This window comes from Meriones unguiculatus, chromosome X (genome assembly GCF_030254825.1).
Source record: "Meriones unguiculatus strain TT.TT164.6M chromosome X, Bangor_MerUng_6.1, whole genome shotgun sequence".
Lineage (NCBI taxonomy): Eukaryota > Metazoa > Chordata > Mammalia > Rodentia > Muridae > Meriones > Meriones unguiculatus.
In genome coordinates, this window is record NC_083369.1 from 136,655,393 (window position 1) to 136,673,814 (window position 18,422).

Genomic DNA, 18,422 nt, shown 5'->3' on the forward strand with positions numbered 1-18,422 from the left:
TCAACTGAGGGGCATCTGGGCTGTTTCCAGCTTCTGGCTATTACAAATAAGGCTACTACAAACATGGTTGAGCAAATGTCCTTGTTGTATACTTGAGCATCTGTTGCATATATGCCTAGAAGTGGAATAGCTGGATCTTGAGGAAGCACTTTTCTTAATTGACTGAAAAAGTGCCAGATTGATTTCCAAAGTGGTTGTACAAGTTTACATTCCCACCAGCAATGGAGTAGGGTTCCCCTTTCTCCACATCCTCTCCAGCATGTGTTGTCATGTGAGTTGTTGATCTTAGCCATTCTGATGAGTGTAAGGTGAAATCTCAGGGTTGTTTTGATTTGCATTTCCCTGATGACTAAGGACACTGAGCATTTCTTTAAGTATTTCTCTGCCACTTGATATTCCTCTATTGAGAATTCCCTGCTTAGTTCTGTACCCCATTTTTAATTAATTGGATTATTTGATTTGTTGCAGTTTAACTTCTTGAGTTCTTTATATTTTCTGGATATTAGCCCTCTGTCAGATATAGGGTTGGTGAAGAGCCTTTCCCAATTTGTAGGCTGTTGTTTTGTTCTGATGACAGTGTGCTTTGCTCTACAAAAGCTTTTCAGTTTCATGAGGTCCCATTTATTTACAGTTGATCTTAAAGCCTGTGCTGTTGGTGTTCTGTTCAGGAAGTTGTCTCCTGTGCCATCCTGTTCCAGCCTCTTCCCAACTTTTCCTTCTAACAGATTTAGTGTGTCTGTTTTTATGTGGAGGCCTTTGATCCACTTGGACTTTAGTTTTGTGCAGGGTGATAAATATGCATCTATTTGCATTTTTCTACATGTAGACATCCAGTTAGACCAGCACCATTTGTTAGCCACCATGTGGTTGCTGGGAACTGAACTCAGGACCTCTGGAAGAACAGTGAGTGTTCTTAACCTCTGAGCTATCTCTCCAGCAGCACCATTTGTTGAAGATGTTGTTTTGCTTTGTTTTGTTTTTTCCATTGTATGGTTTTGGCTTCTTTGTCAAAACTCAAGTATCCGTAGGTGTGTGGGTTTAATTTTGGGTCTTCTATTTGATTCCATTGATCTACCATTCTGTTTCTATGCCAGTACCATGCAGTTTTTATTACTACTGCTCTGTAGTACAGCTTGAGATCAGGGATGTTTATACCTCTAGATGATCTGTTGTTTTACAGGATTGTTTTAGCAATTCCGGGTTTTCTGTTTTTCAATATAAAATTGAGAATTATTCTTTCAAGATCTGTAAAGAATGGTGTTGGTATTTTGATGGGAATTGCACTGAATCTGTAGATTGCTTTTGGCAGGATGGCCATTTTCACTATGTTCATCCTACCAATCCATGAGTATGGGAGATCTTTTCATCTTCTGATATCTTCCTCAATTTCTTCTTTCAGAGACTTGAAGTTTAGAAGATAAATTCTTGAAGCGATTACTTGATCTGTCAAATGGTCTCATCTGGTAGAAGAGAGCTGCTAGCTAATACGAGCCAGTTCAGAGTTGGAAGGATATTTTGGGATGTTCAGAAAGTTCTGTGTCAGTAGAGAGGGCTGCATTAAAGGTTAGCTGCAGAAATGCTTTATTGGTCCAATGCACCAAAATTTAGACTTTACTTGCATGCTTGGCCTCTCAATTTGTGTTTGTGTGTGTGTGTGTGTGTGTGTGTGTGTGTGTGTTTGAGACAGGGTTTCTTGTACTTAGTCTTTGTCAAACTCCCTCTGTAGCCAAGGCTGGCTTTGAACTCCTGTAATGCCTACTGGAAAACTCTCCTGTTTTCCTCCCAGATGTTGAAATAACAGACATGCATCACCATGTCTAGAGAATCTCAGGTATTTTTCTCTAAATATTTATTTAATTTTATGTGTATGTGTGTGTGCCCGAGTATATGTATGTGTAGGCTCCATGCAGGAGCTCTCAGAGGTCAGAAGAAGGAGCCAGATCCTCTGATGTTCTAGTTACGGGTGTTTGTGAGCTTCCATATGGATGCAAGAAACAAAACTGAGGTCTTATACTAGAGCAGTAACAGTTCTTACCACTGAGCCATGTGAGTTCTTATAAATCTTTAATTTATCTGGAAAAATAAACTGTTTCTAAGAATTTCCTCCTAATGGTTGTAGACTGACTCGTATGCACACTAGGCAACTGCTCGATTATTGTGCTACAATCCCAGCTCATTCTTAAGAGCTTTTAGAATTTTCCCTACAGTAGGATAGCAGAAAACATTTTTCTTTCTTAAAAGTTTTTACCATATTAAAGCTTATGTATAAAGTAATAAGCAGCATATAATTGATACGTAGTTTGTGAAAAATACTAAGTTATATAAATACATAGGCTGCCTCTCCTTCATAATTTCTTCCTTTCTCACCAAAATAATGATTATTCTTAATTTTAAATCTCCTTCTTTAAAACAAAATAGCACATATATTCTTAGAAATTTTGGTTTTGTCTTTAACTTTGGCATCATGTGTACTATTTTTTCATTCAAGCTTCTAACATTCATTGCATCATCCATGTTATTTGGGTGTTGTTTGTTGTTTTAAGATGTGGTATCACTGTAATTTAGTCAGGGTTTCTATCGATGTGATGAAACACTATGACCATGAAGAAAATTGGGGAAGAAAGGGTTTATTCAGCTTACACTTCCACATTGCTGTTTATCATGGAAGAAAGTCAGGGCAGGAACTCAAATAGGGCAGGAACCTAGAAGCCAGGAGCTGATGCAGAGGCTATGGAGGAGAGCTGCTTACTGGCTTGTTTCACTGTTGTTCTTTGTCTGGTGGTAGTCTGGGAAATGGCTGTTGACTTCCAAAGAGAACAGAGGGACCATGAGAACAAGGTTCCCTTTCTCTTAGGATGGGCTAGAGTGCTTTAGTTTGAAGCCTATGTGCTAGGCCAGGCTCCTGCTCTTACTAGGGGAGGTAGAAATGAGTTTTCCAGTAGGCCTGCAGTTAGCTCCTGAGATTGTCGTTATGATACTGAAGTGTTACAGCTCTTTGGTTAGGCTGCTGTATTAACAGCAGTGGTGCAGGCAAAACCCCGTGCCTGGTCTGCCGTGCAGCTGAAACACAGGCCTGGCAAGGCTCAGGACCAGTGGGCCGTCAGTGGGCTAGAAGGTGGGTCCAGACCTGGTGGGTATATCACCAGCTGTCAACACTGAGGTTGTGGTGGTAGGGCAGGCTCCAGCCAGTGTGGCTTGGATCCTAGCCTCGGGAGCTCAGGGTCAAATCTCCAGGGAGGAGGGGAACCCTCCCTTCTCCAGAGTAAATGACGAATTTCAGGTGGCCATGATGGAGAAGTAGAGTGAGAGGGATTCCCACTTTGGGCAGTGGGAGGGGTTCTGAAGGTGAATGTGTTTGATTCAGTAGGGCTAGAAGTTCTAGGGATACTTGATTTGCATATAGTGGTACAGTACCTCATTTACATGCAAGAAGATGAACATAGCACTTCATTAAACTATGGGTGAAGAAGAATCTCTACATATAGTTAAAAGTCACTGGTTGAAAGCCAAGATACCAAGACATCAGGTGGATTTCCAGGAATCCCTAGGTGCTTGCTAAACAGATTTCTTATCAGGAAAATGGGGGACCTGTAATCTTCCTGCAGTCTACGTGATACTTTTTAGAGGTTTTAGGGTTCAAGTAGAGAGGGCACCCTGCTGAGAAAGGGAGGCTGTCGGTTTTTATACTGAGCTCAGAGGCAATCCACAAATGCCAGACTTTGACCTTACCAGTAGAGTTCCACACTTCACATGGCTTGCTTAGCCTGCTCTTCATTTATTTATTTGTTTTCATTTTTATTTATTTATTCACTATACATTGAGGTCATAGCCTCTTCCCTCCTCTCTTCCTGGTCCCACCCTCCTTCCCTGTTCTCCCTATCCCCCCTGCCCTGCTCCTCAGAGAAGGGGAGCCCCCACCCATCCACCCATGGATATCCTGTTGCATCAAACCAGGACTACCAGCCCAGGGATGGCACCACACTCCATGGGCAGGGTCCTCTGCCATTGATCATTAAGAGACAATGCCTTACAGCTGGATCTCATGGAGGCATTTTCTCAACTGAGGCTCCTTCCTCTCTGATGAATCCAGCTTGTGTCAATCTGACATACAAACCCAGCCAGTGCACACTATGTCATTCTAGCTGGCCTGGAACTCTCTATCTGTATTATTGTTTGTAGTTGGGTTAGTCAACTTTCTGTCACCATACATAAAACCTAGGAGAATCAACTTATTAAACAAAATTGCTTATTTCTGGATAAGAACTTTAGAGCTCCAAGTTCATGAATAGTTGGCCTTGTGAGAGTACATCCTGGTCGGAGTGTGGAGCCAAGCAAAACTGCTCACTTTATTGACTGGAAGCAAGCAGAAGACGAAAAAGCTTGCTTCCAACTGTTTTCTACAAGGTCGCATTTCCAATAAACTAAATATTTCCTACCAGCTCATACTTCCCAAAGGCTTCATTACCACATGGACCATTGGAGAACCTTAAGATCCAAACTATAGCAGTAGCTGAAGTCCATCCATTTTGAATGGTGCTCCTAACATTGCATTTGGAGAAGATACACAATCTTTTTGTTCATAGTCTGGCCTATGAATATTTTGAGTATTTATTTTTTCTGGGTGTTTGCACCAAGTATTATTAACATAGATGAAAAATATGAGCATTTTTACTATTCCGCTGTCAAATTGTCATAAACACTAGATTAATTTGTCTAGTGTTTCTTTGAGCTTTATTTATTTTTCTCATTTTTTATTTCTCATAAAGAAACTTAGATGCAATAAAAAATGTGCTTTGCTCATACTCTAGTCCACTGTCACTGATGCTATTTCTATTCTTGTCAATAATTTCAGAGCTGGGAATATAGCTCAGATATAAAACTAGCATGTGTAGGGCCCTAAGTTTAATTTAAATTTAATTCCAAGCATGCACATGTGCACATACACACACACACACACACACACACACACACACACACACACACACAAACATACATACACAACCCCATGGACCAGTAAAACCCTCAAAACCCCCTTTTGATTTTCTTTCTTTGAACAAAGAACAACTTCCATTCTGAGACTAGAATTAAAGAGATGCTTACAGAGTAACACACTGTCTCATGTCTCAGGCTGGTCTTAATCTTGCCATGTAGCCAAAGGTGACCTCAAACTCCCGATCATCCAATCCCACCTCTGGAGTGAGGAATTATAGGCCTACATTTATTAGAGATCAAACCCAGAGCTTCTTGCCTTCTAGGTAAGCATTCTACTGTCTACCCACGTTCTCAAAATGTATGTTTTGAGCTCACAAATATTAGTTTAAACTTCTTAAATTATAATTTTGTTTTATGTGTATGGGGTGTTTTGCCTGCTTGTATATGGCTGTGCGCGACATGCATGACCTGTTCCTGTGAAGGTCAGAAGAGGGCAGGAATCATATAGTGCAGAACTGTACTGTTGTGAGATGCCATGGGGGTCCTCTGAAGAGCAGCAACTTCTCTTAACTGCTGATCAATCTGTCCAGCCCCTTACAGTGCGTTAGATCTAGGAAATAGTGTGTTTTAGTGAAAATAACATATATTCAGTAAAAATGACTTTTTAATTTTTTTTTTTTTCAGAAAGATCCAGTAGTTTAGGAGTAGGTACTTTTTATTTCTGAGATTCAATACCTTACTGATGGGAACTGTACAGGCCATTTGAAGCCTAAGACGTAAGCTTTCACTGCAATGGCCTTACAATGGAATGAAATAGCTAAACTTTGTCATATATATATCTGATGTGTGTGTGTGAGAGAGAGAGATATTTCTGAAACTTTTGTGGGTGGTTCTTGGAATAGCAAAATCATTCATTATCTTAATGGTACTGTATTTTATTGGCTTTTCTTAAAATATCAGATTTTTCTTTTTTTAAATATATTTATTTCTTCACTTTACATACTGATTGCACCCCCCAGCTCTCCTCCCATTTCCCCTCTTGCACACTCCTACCTTCATTCTCTCTTTCTTTCTCCTCAGAGAAGGGAAAAGTTCCCCAAGGGTACCAACCCACCATGGCACATTAAGTCCCTGCAGGACTAGGCCCATCCTCTCCCACTAAGGCCAGACAAAGCTGCCCAGTAAGTGGACCAGGATCCAAAGGGGGGCATCAGAGAGAGCTCTTGCTCCAGTTGTTGGGGGAGCCACATGAAGACCAAGCTGCTCATCTGCTCTATATGAGTAGGGGGCTTAGGACCAGTCCATGCATTTTCTCTGGTTGGTGATTCAATCACTGTGAGCCCCCATGGGCCCAGGTTAGTTGACTCTGTAGATCTTGTGGTGTCGTTAAGTGCTTCTTGATCATTAAAGATTCCTCTGTTGAGAATTATTTGTTGAGCTCTATACCTCATTTTTAATTGGGTTATTTGGTTTGTTGATGTCTAGTATTTGGAGTTCCTTATATATTTGTATAGGGTTGGTGAAGATCTTTTTTTCATTCTGTAGGCTGCTGTTTTGTCCTATTGATGGTGTCTTTTGCTGTACAGAAGTTTTTTAGTTTCAGAATGTACTTTTTGTTAATTGTTGAACTTACTGCCTAAGCTATTTGTGTTCTTTTAAGGAAGTTGTCTAGGGTGCCAATGAGTTCAAGGCTTTTCCTTAATTTCTCCTCTAATGGATTTAGTGTATTAGGTTTTATGTTGAGGTCTTTGAGCCACTTGGACCTGAGTTTTGTGCAGGGAGATAAATAAGGATCTATTTGCATTCTTCTGCATGCAGACATCCAGTTAGACCAGCACCATTTGTTGGAAATGCTGTCTTTTTACCACTGTATGGCTTTGGCTCCTTTGTCAAAAATCAAGTATCCACAGGTATGTGGGTTTATTTCTGGGTCTTCAATTCGATTCCATTTATCAACATGTCTGTTTCTATGCTAATACCATGCAGTTTTTTTAAATTACTATTGCTCAGTTGTACAGCTTGAAAGCAGGGATGGTGATACCTCCAGTAATTCTTTTATTGAACGGAATAGTTTTAGCTATCCTAAGTCTTTTATTTGTCCATATTAAGTTGCTGGTTGTTCTTTCAAAGTTTGTAAAGAATTGTGGAATTTTGATGGGAATTGCATTTTGGTAAGATGGCCATTTTTACTATGTTAATCTTACTGATCCACAAGCATGGGGGATCTTTCCAACTACTGATATCCTCTTTAATTTCTTTCTTCAGAGACTTGAAGTTTTGTCATACATGTCTTTCACTTGCTTGGTTATAGTTACACCAATATTTTTATATTATCTGTGGCTATTGTGAAGGGTGTTGTTTCCCTTATTTCTTTTTCAGCCCATTTATCATTTGAATACAGAAGGACCACTGATTTTTTTTTTTAGTTAATTTTGTATCCAGCCACTTTGCTGAGGGTGTTTTTCATCTGTAGGTGTCCTCTGATAGAATTTTGGGGGTCACTTATGTATACTATCGTATTATCTGTGAACAGCAATCCTTTGACTTTTCCTTTCCATTTTGCACCCCTTTGATCTCCCGTAGTTGTGTTATTGCTCTAGGTAGCACTTCAAGTTTTATATTAAATAGATACAGAGAGAGTTGGCAGCTTTGTCTTGTCCCTGATTTTAGTGGTATTGCTTTAAGTTTCTTTCCAATTAATTTGATGTTGGCTATTGGCTTGCTGTATGTTGCTTTTATTGTGTTTAGGCATGCACCTTGTATCTCTGATTTCTCCAAGACTTTTAACATGAAGGAGTGTTGGGCTTTGTCAAAGACTTTTTTGACATCTAATGGGATGATTCCGTGTTTCTTTTTTCCTTCAGTTTGTTTATATGATAGATGATGTTGATGGATTTTTGTATGTTGAACCATCCCAAGATGGTGAGGCCTACTTCATCATTGTGAATGCTGTATTTGATGTGTTCTTAGATTCAGTTTGCGAGTATTTTATTGAGTATTTTTCCATTAATGTTAATAAGGGAAATTGGTCTGAAATTCTCTTTCTTTGTTGGGTCTTTGTGTGGTTTAGGTATTAGGGTGACTGTGGCCTCATGGAATGAGTTTGGAACTGTTCCTTCTGTTTCTATTTTACAGAAGAGTTTGAGGAGTAATGCTATTAGTTCTTTGAAAATCTAATAGAATTCTGTGCTGAAACCATCTGGCCCAGGGCTTTCTTTGGTTGGGAGACTTTTGATGACTGTTTCTATGTCTTTAGGGGTTATGTATCTATTTAAATCATTTACCTGGCTTTGATTTAATGTTGGTAAGTGGTATCTATCAAGAACCAAAAAATTTGGGCACAGGGGTCTTTTCTTAGATTGATTCTCCAACAAAGGATCATTCATGGAGATAACCTAGAACCCCTGAACGGATGGCAGTTCAGTGTCCAAGTGGGTTCCATAGTAATGGGAACAGGGACTGTCTCTGACATGAACTGAGTGGCCTGCTCTTTGATCACTTCCCCTTGACGAGGGAGCAGTCTTACCAGGCCACAGAGGAAGACCATGCAGTCAGTCCTGATGAGACCTGATAGACTAGGATCAGAAGGAAGGAGAGGAAGACCTCCCCTATCAGTGGACTTGGGTAGGGGCATGCCTGGAGAAGGGGGAGGGAGGGTAGGATTAGGATGGTAGGAGGGAGGAAGCCACAGGGGGTATACAATGTGAACAAAGTGTAATTAATAAAAATTAAAATAAAAAATACTAAAAAAGAAAATCATCCATTTCATTAAAATTTTCCAAGTTTGTAGAGTATAAGTTTTTGAAGTAAGACTCAGTGATTCCTCATTGTCTGTTGGTACATCCTCCTTTTCATTTCTGATTTTGTTAATTTAGATATTGTCTCTCTGCCTTTTAATTAGTTTGGCTAAGGGTTTGTCTATCTCGTTGATTTTTCTCTAATAACCAGTTCTTGGTTTCTTTAATTCTTTGCCTTGTTCTCTTTGTTTCTAAGTTATTAATTTCAACCCTGAATTTGATTATTTCCTGCCATCTACTTCTCTTGGGTGTGTTTACTTCTTTTTGTTCTAGAGCTTTCAGGTGAGCCTTTAAGTTGCTAGAATGAGAAATCTCCAATTTCTTTATAAAGATACTCAGTGCTATGAACTTTCCTCTTAGTCCTGTTTTCATTGTGTTTCACAAGTTTGGGTATGTTGTACCTCATCCTTTTCATGGAATTCTAGAAAGTTTTAAATATCTGTCTTAATTTCCGTCCTGACCTAGTGATCACTAAGTAGAAAGTTGTTCATTTTTCAGGAGATTATAGGCTTTCTATTGTTCCTGTTGTTGTTGAAGTCCAGCTTTATTTCATGGTGATCCGATAAGATTCATGGTGTTATTTCAGTTCTCTTGTAGCTGTTAAAGCTTGCTTCATGACTGACTATATGGTCAGTTTTGGAGAAGGTCCTGTGAGGTGCTGAGAAGAAGGTATATTCTTTAGTGTTTGTATGAAATGTTTTGTAGGTATCTTTTAGGTCCATTTGATTCATGACCCCTGTTAGATTCATTATAATTCTGTTTAGTTTTTGTCTCAATGACCTGTCCATTGGTGAGAATAGGGTGTTAAAGTTTCCCACTATTAATGAATGGGGTTTGATGTTGTGATTTAAACCTTAGTAATGTTTCTTTTACAAATTTGGATGCTTTTGTATCTGGGGCATAGATGGTTAGAATTGAGACATCATCTTGGTGGATGTACTAGTATGAAGTGACTTTCCCCATCTCTTTTTATTAATTTTGGTTGAATTAGATATTAAAAGCCTATGCCAGATTGCTTCTTGGGTTTCTTTACTTGGAAAAACTTTTCCCAGCCCCTTACTCTGAGGTAATATCTATGTTTGTTGCTGAGGAGTGTTTCTTTCTTTTCCTTTTTTTCTTTCTTTCTTTCTTTTTTTTTTTTTTTTTCTGATCACTTCAGGAGGAGGTGATCAAAGAGCAGGCCAATCAGTTCATGTCAGAGACAGTCCCTGTTCCCATTACTATGGGACCCACTTGGACACTAAACTGCCATGGGCTACATCTGTGCAGGAGTTCTAGGTTATCTCCATGCATGGTACTTGGTTGGAATATCAGTCTCAGGAAAGACCCCTGTGCTCAGATTTTTTGGTTCTGTTGCTCTCCTGGTGGAGCTGCTGTCCTCTCCAGTTCTTAATATTTCCCATTTCTTTCATGAGATTCCCTGCATTCTGACCAAAGGTTGGCTATAAATCTCAGCATCTGCTTTGATAGTCTGCAGGGCAGACCCTTTCAGAGACCCTCTGTGGCAGGTTCCTGGCTTGTACCCTATTTTCTCCTTCTCCTGATGGCCATCCTCTTTACCTTTCTGGATGTGGATGGAGCATTTTAGCCAGAGTCCTCCCTCTTGATTAGTTTCTTTAGGTGTGCATATTTTAGTAAGTTTATATTACATTATATGTCTATATGAGTGAGTATATACCGTGTGTGTCTTTCTGCTTCTGGGACACCTCACTCAGGATGATCTTTTCCAGTTCCCACCATTTGCCTGCAAATTTCATGATTTCCTTGTTTTTTTATTGCTGAGTAATATTCCATTGTGTAGATATACCACAATTTCTGTATCCATTCCTCCTTTGAGGGACATCTGGGTTGTTTCCAGCTTCTGGCTATTATGAATAAAGCTGCTACGAACATGGTTGAGCAAATGTCCTTCTTGTGTACTTGAGCCTCTTTTGGATATATGCCTAGGAGTGGTATAGCTGGATCTTGAGGAAGCACTATTCCTAGTTGTCTGAGAAAGCACCAGATTGATTTCCAGAGTGGTTATACAAGTCTACATTTCCAGCAGCAATGGAGGAGAGTTCCCCTTTCTCCACAACCTCTCCAGCATGTGTTGTCACTTGAGTTTTTTAATTTTTTTTAAATATTTAAATATTTAATTTTTTATATAAATCACAGGTTATTTACTTTGTATCCCAGTCATAGCACGGTCCCTCATTCCCTCCCAATCTCACTCTCCCTCCCTCATCTCCTCCCTGCCCCTTTCCAAGTACACTGATAGGGGAGGACCTCTTCCCCTTCCATCTGACCCTAGCTTATCAGGTCTCTTCAAGACTGGCTGCAATGTCCTCTTCTGTGGCCTAGCAGGGCTACTCCTACCTCGGTGTGTGTGTGTGGGGGGGGATGTCAAAGAGCTCGCCATTGAGTTCATGTCAGAAATAGTCCCTGTTCCCTTTACTAGAGAACCCACTTGGATACTGAGCTACCATGGGCTATATTCAAGCAGGGGTTCTAGGGTATATCCATACATGGTCCTTGGTTGGAGAAACAGTCTCATGAAATAACCCTGTGCCCTGGTATATTTGGTCCTTGTGGAGCTCCTGTCCTCTCCAGGTCTTAGTAACTCCCCCTTCTTTCATATGATTGACTGCATTCTGCCGAAGGTTTGGTTATGAGTCTTAATATCTGCTTTGATATACAGCTAGGTAGAGTCTTTCAGAAGCCCTCTGTGGTAGGCTCCTGTTGAAGCCAAATCCTTTCAATGGAAAAAAGACAGCATCTTCAACAAATGGTGATGGTCCAACTGGATGTCTATATGCAGAAAAATGAAAATAGATCCATATTTATAACCCTGCACAAAACTAAAGTGGATCAAAGACCTCAATATAAAACCAGACACATTAAATCAGTTAGAGGAAAAAGTGGGAAAGACCCTAGAACTCATTGGCACTGGAGACTACTTCCTCCAACAGCACAGGCTCTAAGAGCAATAATCAATAAATGGGACCTCATGAAACTGAAAAGCTTCTGTAGAGCAAAAGACACTGTCATCAAAACAAAACGACAGCCTACAGACTGGGAAAGAATCTTCACCAACCCTACGCCAGATTGATTTCCAAAGTGGTTGTACAAGTTTGCATTCCCACCAGCCTTGGAGGAGAGTTCCCCTTTCTCCACATCCTCTCCAGAATGTGTTGTCATGTGAGTTGTTGATCTTAGCCATTCAGATGGGTGTAAGGTGAAATCTCAGGGTTGTTTTGATTTGCATCTCCCTGATGGCTAAGGACGTTGAGCATTTCTTTAAGTGTTTTTCTGCCATTCTACAATCCTTTACAGAGAGTTCTCTGTTTAACTCCATGCCCCATTTTTTAATTGGATTACTTGATTTGTTGCTTTTTAACTTCTTGAGTTCTTTATATATACTGGATATTAGCCCTCTGTCAGATGTAGGGTTGGTAAAGATCCTTTCCCAGTCTGTAGGCTGTCGTTTTGTTCTGACGACGGTGTCCTTTGCTTTACAGAAGCTTTTCAGGTTCATGAGATCCCATTTATTGATTGTTGCTCTTAGAGCCTTTGCTGTTGTTGTTCTGTTCAGGAAGTTGTCTCGAGTGCCAATGAGTTCTAGGTTCTTCCCCAGTTTTTCTTCTAACTGGTTTAGTGTGTCTGGTTTTATATTGAGGTCTTTGATCCACTTGGACTTTAGTTTTGTGCAGGGTAATAAGTATGGATCTATTTGCTTTTTTCTACATGTAGACATCCAGTTGGACCAGCACCATTTGTTGAAGATGCTGTCTTTTTTCTATTGTATGGTTTTGGCATCTTTGTCAAAGCTCAGGTATCCATAGGTGTGTGGATTTATTTCAGGGTATTCCATTCCATTCCATTTTTCAACCAGTCGGTTTCTATGCCTGTACCATGCAGTTTTTAGTATTGTTGCTCTGTAGTACAGCTTGAGATCAGGGATGGAGATACCTCCAGATGATCTTTTATTGTAGAGGATCATTTTGGCAATTCTGGGTTTCTTGTTATTCCATATGAAGTTGAGAATTTTTCTTTCAAAATCTGTAAAGAATTGTGTTGGTAGTTTGATGGGAATTGCATTGAATTTGTAGATTGCTTTTGGTAAGATGGCCATTTTTACTATGTTAATCTTGCCAAGCCATGAGAATGGGAGATCCTTCCATTTTCTGATATCTTCTTCTAATTCTTTCTTCAGAGACTGGAAATTTTTTTCATATAAGTCTTTGACTTTCTTGGTTAGGGTCACACCAAGTTACTTTAGGTCCTTTGTGGCTATTATGAAGGGTGTAGTTTCCCTAATTTTTTTCTCAGCCTTTTTGTCTTTTGTATATATTAGGGTTACTTGATTTTTTTGAGTTAATTTTGTATCCAGCCACTTTGCTGAAGGTGTTTGTTTATCAGCTGTAGGAGCTCTCTGCTAGAATTTTTGGGTTCGCTCAGGTATACTATCATATTATCTGCAAATAGTGATACTTTGACTTCTTCCTTTCCAATCTGTATCCCCTTGATCTCATTTAATTGTCTTATTGTTCTAGCTAGGACTTCAAGAACTATGTTGAAGAGGTATGGAGAGAGTGGGCAGCCTTGCCTTGTCCCTAATTTCAGTTCAATTGATTTAAATTTCTCTCCATTTCATTTGATGTTGGCTATAAGCTTGCTGTATAGTGTCTTTACTAAGTTCAGGTATGTGCCTTGCATCTCTGATCTCTCCAGTACTTTAAATATGAATGGATGTTGGATTTTTGTCAAATGCTTTTTCAGCATCTAAGGAGATTATCATGTGTTTTTTTTTTTTATTTCAGTTTGTTTATATGGTGGATTACATTGATAGATTTCCATATATTGAACCACTCCTGCATACGTGGGATGAAGCCTACTTAGTCATAGTGGATAATATCTTTGATGTGTTCTTGGATTCAGTTTGCAAGCATTTTGTTGAGTATTTTTGCATCGATGTTCACAAGGGAGATTGGCCTGCAATTCCTTTTCTTTGTTGGGTCTTTGTGACGTTTAAGTACCAAGGTGACTTTGGCTTCATAGAATGAGTTTGGTAGTGTTCTTTCTGTTTCTATTTTGTGGAATAGTTTGGAGAGCATTGGTGTTAGCTTTTTTTTTTTTTTTTTTTTTTTTTTTTTACATGGGTGACTTTTAATGACCACTTCTATTTCCTTAGGGGATATAGGACTAATTGAATCCATTTACCTGGTCTTGATTCAGCTTTGGTAAATGGAATAGATCAAGAAAATTGTCCATTTCATTTATATTTTTAAATTTTGTGGCATATACTCTTTTGAAGGAAGACCTAATGATTGTTTGGATTTCCTCAGTATCTGTCATTATGTCCCCCTTTTCATTTCTGATTTTGTTAATTTTGATAATGTCTTTTTACCTTTTAGTTAGTTTGGCTAAGGGTTTGTCTATCTTGTTGATTTTCGCAAAGAACCAGCTCTTGGTTTCATTGACTCTTGAGTTGTTTTATTTATTCCTAATTTATTGATTTCAGCCATGAGTTTGATTATTTCCAGCCGTCTACTCCTCTTTGGTTTGTCTGCTTCTTTTTTTTCCTAGGGTTTTTAGGTGAGCCATTAATTTGCTTGCATGAGATGTTTCGAATTTCTTTTTGACGGCACTTAGTGCTATGAACTTTCCTCTTAGCACTGCTTTCATCGTGTCCCATAACTTTGGGTATGTTGTGCTTTCATTTTCATTGAATTCTAGGAAGACTTTAATTTCTTTCTTTATTTCTTCCCTGACCCAGCTGTCATTGATAGCAAGTTGTTCTGTCTCCATGGTGTGTAGGCTTTTTGTTATTTCTGTTGTTGTTGAGATCCAGCTTTAGTCCGTGGTCGTCAGATAGGATACATAGGATTATTTCAGTCTTTTTGTATCTGTTGAGACTTGTTTTGTGACCAACTATGTTGTCTATTTTGGAGAAGGTTCCATGAGGTGCTGAGAAGAAGGTAAGTTCTTTTGTGTTTGGGTGTAAGGTTCTGTAGATGTCTGTTAGGTCCATTTGATTCATGACCTCTGTTATAGTCATTGTTTCTTTGTTTAATTTCTGGTTTGTTGACCTGTCCTTTGTTGAGAGTGGGGTGTTGAAGTCTCCCACTGTTAATGTGTGGGGATCTATGTGTGTTTCTCTTATTTTGATTTTGATGCAATGGAATTGTTTGTTACCTGTGGGTTTTCTTTTTCTTTTTCCTTTTTGAGTGTAGTTAGCCTCCTTGTGTTAGAGTTTTTCTTCTAGCAAATTTTTCTTCTAGGCTTGTTTTTTGTGTTAACAACCTTTTCATTCTGGGGTACTAAAAACTTCTTTGTGCTTTCTATTTGACTGGTAAAGAAACATACCTATCATAGTGTCTAATAATTGAGGCCAGTATACTTGATTCTTCTGAAGAAAAACACAAGCTAATTGATATAAATTCATAGTTGGACTATTTTTGTTCAGTTTATCTACTTGGGGATCAAACATAGGATCTTTCTAAAATTAAATTTATAATTTTATATTAATTACAATTTATTCACTTTGTATCCCAGCTGTAGCCCTCCTCTCTCATTCCCTCCCAATCCCACTCTCCCTTGCTTCCTCATCTCCTCCCATTCCCCTCTCCAAGTCCACTGATAGGGGAGGTCTTCCTCCCCTTCCATCTGACCCTAGCTTATCAGGTATCATCGGTACTGACTGCGTTGTCCTCCTCTGTGGCCAGGAAAGGATGCTCTCCCCATTAGGGGAAGGGGTCAAAGAGCTAGCCACTGAGTTCATGTCAGAGACAGTCTCTGTTCCCCTTACTAGGAAACCCACTTGGATACTGAGCTGCCCTGGGCTTAGTCTGAGCAGGGGTTCTAGGTTATATCCATGAATGGTCCTTGTTAGGAGTATCAGTCTCCGAAAAGACTCCTGTGCCCAGATATTTTGGTTCTGTTGTTCTTCTTGTGGAGCTCCTGTTCTTTTCAGATCCCACTATCTACACTGTCTTTCATAGGATTTCCTGGACTCTGCCCAAAGTTTTGTTAAGAGTCTCAGCATCTGCTTTGATACACTGCTGGGTAAAGTCTTTCAGGGGCCTTCTGTGGTAGGTCCTGTCCTGTTTTCTCCTTTTTACAGTGTCCATCCCATTTGTCTTTCTGAGTGAGGATTGATTATCCTACCCAGAGACCTCCTTCTTGCTTAGCTTCTTTAGGTGTACAGATTTTAGTATGTTTATCCATATTATTGGTCTAGTATACACTTATAAGTGAGTATATACTGTGTGTCTTTCTGCTTCTGGATACCTCACTCAGGATTACCTTTTTTTAGTTCCCACTATTTGCATGCCAATTTCATTATTTCCTTGTTTTTAATAGCTGAATGTAAATGTAATTTAATTGTGTAAATGTACCACAATTTCTGTAGCCATTCCTCAATTGAGGGACAATTGGGTTGTTTCCAGCTTCTGGCTATTATGAATAAAGCTGCTATGAACATGGTTGAGCAAATGTCCTTGTGTACTTTAATGTATTTTGGATATATGCCTAGGAGTGGTATAGCTGGTTCTTGAGGAAGTGCTATTCCTAATTGTCTGAGAAAGTGCCAGATTGATTTCCAGAGCAAACACAGGGTCTTGTATGTGCTAAAGCATGAGCTCTAGTCACAGAGTTACATCCTCAACTTTAAATAAATTATTTAAACTCGAATATTGGACTGGAGTTCCTTTATTCTATTCACAGTTCCTAGTACAATGTCAGCTCCTAGCTGCTCAATAAATATTTGATGACTAAGTAAAAGGGCTACAAATTTCTCATGTTTTCTCTTTGTTAATATCATGCTGTTTTTGTTTTCTTATATACCTATTGTGTGTGCATGTATGTGCTCACTTGTGCAAATTTGTACAACCTCGAATATTGGACCTTTCCCTCCATTTCATTTTATTCACTCTCTTTGCCTATGCCAGGTTATCTCTTCTGCAAGGTAACCATATCCTGTAAGAGTAATGAGATTATAGATGTGTGCTGCTCTGCTTGGCTTTCCATGGGTTCTAGAGATTCTAATTTTGGTTCTCATGCTTGCACAGCAAATGCTTTCTTTACCCACTGAATTTGTTTTCTAAATCTTGAGTAACAGAGACTTGGGGTATCTTGAGAGTTTGTGTTTGTCCCTATATAGCGTTTATTTTTGAAATGTAAATATTCCTGGGAATATGTTTATTATTATTATTTACACACAGGGTCTGGGCCACTGTAGCTCATACTGGTCATAAATATATAACTCACTACATAGCCCTGATTTTGCACTCATGATACTTATACTGTAGCCTCCCAAATACTAGTATTACAGGCATGAACCCCTGGTGGGTTATTGTTATTTTATAATAATAATAATAATAATAAATGATATAACATTAATACAAAATAATTATAAACATTATAACAATATATAATTATATAATATATATTTTAAATAGTATATAATATATAACATATAATAATTATATAATAAGGCAATAACATAATAATAGTAATATATTATTTTCTTCTTCTTCTTGTGGTGGTGGTGCATATGTTAAGAATTGAACCCAGTGCTTCATGCATGCCAAACATATACCATTGAGTTAGTGAATGGTCCCACAGTATTTTGAAAAATTACTATCATTATTAATATTATCATTATTTTGAGACTGTGTCTCACTCTATAATAGCTCAGGTTGTCTTATAATTCACTGTATAACTCAGGCTGGCCTTGAATTTACCACATTCCTGCCTCAATTCCCTGAGTGCTGAGACTATAGGTGTGTGTCACCGTTTCTGCCTTTGCTTTCAATTGAACATGTATAATATTTACAACTTGAGGGCTGAGAAATAGCTCAGAGGTTAAGAGTACTGGCTGCTCTTCCAAAGGACAAGGGTTTAATTCCCAGCACCCACATGCCAGTTCATGACTGTCTGTAATTCCAGTTCTAGGCTTCTGACACCCTCACACAGATAAACATGCAACCAGAACACCAATGGGCATAAAATTAGAAAAGAATTGCAACTTGATAAGCTGGTATGCACATAACTTAAATATTCACCATTATCAAGGTTATTAACATATCTAACACCTCACATAGTTCCTTTTTCTTTTGAGCAAATGACATGAATGCGGTACATGACTGTCACCTGTTGCTACCACACTGTGCATTAGACTTCTAAAATTGATTCTCCTAACATTATTGAGATTTTTGCACCTGTTGACTAATATCTTCCTATATCCTGGTAACTACACTTGTACTCTCTGATTTGTGAGTTTGAGTATTTTTAGCATCTGTATATAAGTGTGATAGTCATGTTTATCTATGTTGCTGAAAAATCTATGTTGCTGAAAATGGGAGGGTTTTCCTTTTTATATAAAGGATGTGATCATTCCATCATAAGTGTACACTTCATTTTCTTTTCCTTCTTTCTTTTTTGTTTTTTCAGATAGGCTTTCTCTGTGTAACCTTGGCTGTCCTGGACTCACTTTGTAGACCAGGCTGGCCTTGAACTCACAGAGCTCTGCTTACTTCTGCCTCCCTGAGTGCTGGGATTACAGATGTGCACCACCACTCCCTGCTTCATTTTCTTTTTTGAGTTACCATTTTTGTAATTTTAAAAGGAGTTGTGTTTGTGTGTATCTATGTGTGGGTATGTGCAGGTTAGTGCAAGTGTTTGAGGAGTTCAGAAAGGGATGTCATAAGC

At 38.8% G+C, this 18,422-nt stretch overlaps 1 long non-coding RNA gene across 1 annotated transcript in view; it reads left to right on the forward strand.

Annotated features, from left to right (window-relative positions):
- Positions 1-18,422, forward strand: part of LOC132650102 (uncharacterized) — a 151,529-nt gene that overhangs the window by 13,126 nt on the left and 119,981 nt on the right. The window lies entirely within an intron of this gene.